Source organism: Centroberyx affinis, unplaced genomic scaffold (assembly GCF_046629955.1).
Source record: "Centroberyx affinis isolate AG114_WGS23_722 - 3 ecotype Tasmania unplaced genomic scaffold, CSIRO-AGI_Caff_v1 ptg000885l_1, whole genome shotgun sequence".
Classification (NCBI taxonomy): Eukaryota; Metazoa; Chordata; class Actinopteri; order Beryciformes; family Berycidae; genus Centroberyx; species Centroberyx affinis.
Window position 1 is genome coordinate 131,867 of NW_027279474.1, and position 3,134 is coordinate 135,000.

Genomic DNA, 3,134 nt, shown 5'->3' on the forward strand with positions numbered 1-3,134 from the left:
AGCCAAAGTATTTGAGTAAGAGTCTCTCAGCTTGGAGCGAAAGGCGACTTCAGAGGCATTCAGATCAAAGCGCACCGATCGCAACAGCCCATCAAACTGCTCACTCTCGTATGTGATGCCTGGCATGCCATTACTATAGCTGCCTTACATGCACTCCTCTAATCACTTGCTACACACACACACACACAAAAATACTCACACTCTTGAACTTGTGTGTGCATGCACACACAACCAACATGTGCAGTTTGGTTTGCACAAACACAAACAAAAATGGAACTCATTTGTCATGAACACACACACAACCGAACACCGTGCAAGTCTTAATTTGTAAATGGAGGCTGACCTGTGACATGTTATGGGAGAAAAGTTCCAGCAGCACATCTAAATATTTCAACATTCTGCCTCAAGCAACAAGATTTAGTTTCCTCTGCTGAGGTGAATGGTCTGCTGTATGGTTATGCAAGCAGATTTGGCAGCACATCTTCTTGCCCAATTGTTTCATTCTTTCTTGCTTTAACAAGTTTGCGGTCTGCATCTTCCCAAAATAAAACATTCAGTTCTTTGCCGAATGCCAGGAATCGTTTACAGAAATGGCTTAACAAGAGACCTGTGTCTCCTTTGGCACAGTAAGGGCAAGAAAGTGTTGACACACACATTTTAAGGTATATCTAGTTTGATGTGTGTTTTATTTGTACAATACAGGATATGTGACAGAGTTTTGTGTGTGTGTGTGTGTATGTGTGTGTGTGTGTATGACATTTTTGTTCACACATGCATGCAGTCAGCGTGGTTATGGATTTGATTTAGGCACATGTTGCACACATACTGAACATATGTGTTACCTGTTATGTTTTACACTTGCTCACATCTGTGCAGTATATTTGTCTGAACAGAACCTGTTACAGGTTGGTGTTGCGTTCTGTAGCCCATCTGTCTGCCTGCCTGTCCTGGGAGGTCTCACTCCAGGGGTCCACCTCCTCCTCTCTGTGTGACTCATTTGTTACTGTACTCTCAAAGAACATGTAAACCCTTCTTTGACCGTGTGTGTAAATCACATGTCAGGTTTCTCTCTAGAGGCATGGCAGGTGTCCTCAAGAATTACTGCACTTTGAGAGCGTCTACCACTGCCAACTTTGATCAGATCTCTCTCTCTCTCTCTCTCACACACACACACACACTCACACACATAGTTTTGCCTGTCCCTCATAAATTTCCAGATCATAAATTTTCAGGCAGATCATACAAGCCGATGGAAAACGTTCTAACTCACACACATGGGTGCACCAACTAGCTAATGATTTTTTTTTCTAAAAAAAAAAAAAATCCACATTACATGTCGCTGTAGAATAACATCACACTCCAAATAATCTGCATGCTGTCAGTGATGAGGTGGAAAACAGGAATCTGTCACATGCCCGCAGATTGCTAAACATTCCTTAACTACTATTCATCTTAAAAGAGAGACCATGTGACCCAGGGGGCAGGAGTATGGATGGGTGAGCGCATTATGGTGGAGTGGCCAGTTTCCACAGATCAGGCTTTGGTTCGGGAGCGTACAGGCAACTGGCCCCGGTGGGGGCTCTGCCAGTGCTCCATTGTGGCTGTGTGGGGCTGAGGGCCTGCTGGCTGGGCCTTTGTCTGTCTTCCTCTATATCCTCCAGAGAGTCACGAGCCCTGCGCCTTCACACCACCATATGGACCACCACAATGCCCTGTCAACAGACAACAAAGTCTTTAGCCACAGACGCCGAATCAAAGGAGAAACACCCAGTTGAACAATAGCTTTATAATCATCAGTAAGCTTCAAGATCCTCCAAATACGACAGCACAAATGAATTTCCTGTTAACCTCAGCATATCTCTCCAAATATGGCTCCAGGTCTCATAAGGAGACAAAATGTCTCCATTTTCCAGGGACAGTCCCCGGATTTCTTATTCCCCTCTCGTTTCTTATTTTGAATAGACATAATCAGGTCAAGCTTTAATTTTCTATAAAGGATTTTTAACCGCACAAAAACCGGCTTGCATAGCTACGTTGTTGTCACATAAACAAACTACCAGCCATGCATGACTTGAATTCCTGTCTCTCTTGCACGCTGCACACAACAACACAATCTTGTTGCTGCAGGCAACAAGCTGGATCTATGGCTTTGTCCAATAAACCAAAATGTCATATTGATGGCAAACTGCAGAGTGAGTGAGTGTGTGTGTGTGTGTGTGTGTGTGTGTGTGTGTGTGTGTGTGTGTGTGGTGTAGCCTCATAGCATGTGTGTCTCCGGATTTGCTCAAAAAATATGGTCACCTTACATTAAGCCATAATGACGGATCTAAAGTGAATGTCTGTTCTGCTGGTTTTACGGCTTCAGCTGTGTGGTGAGAGTTTAGGCTAGGATGGATTACATGAACCACAGCTGGTGTGGTGGTGGCCGGTTATCTCCGCGCTCAGAGAGACGTACGACGGTGGATCCACTGAGCTCTACACCTGGCATTGTCCTGCTACGGGAACCAAAACCCTGCTCCTCAGCTGCTCCTCTGATGTTGCCCGCAGGACGAACCAAAATGGAGCCCAGGGAGACACATGAAGGTTCACGATAGCACTGCTGAATCGGCTTTTTGAAGTCAACACTGATGATATACTGCTATGTATTTTCATGCGACTTTTCAGTTACGGTGGTTTTTCGTGAATCAGAGGAATGCTATTACAGTATATCATCTTCTTTCCCAAGTGCTCGACATTCTCTGGAGCGGGTTTCTCCATATGTCACAAAATTGGAAGAGATAAATTGTTAAATAGAGGAACGGAGCATAAATTTGCAGTGAATGGTTGAGCTCTGTTCCTCTATGCTCAATTCTGTAAAGGCTGGAGGAAATGAACGGTGAACTTATATTGATATATTTGTCCATGTATTTGTGTGTGGGGGGTGTGTGTGTGTGTTTGTGTCTGTATGTATTTTGTGTGCGTTTATGCATGGCTCCTACATAATTGTCATGCATGAACACACACACAAATACATGGACAAATACACATATGCAAACACACATTTTCTCACAAGCGTAAACTCCTGCAAGCGGAGGAGAGAAGTTTATTTTGTCACTGAAAATGAAAACCACAACACAAACAATGTGCCTCAGGCT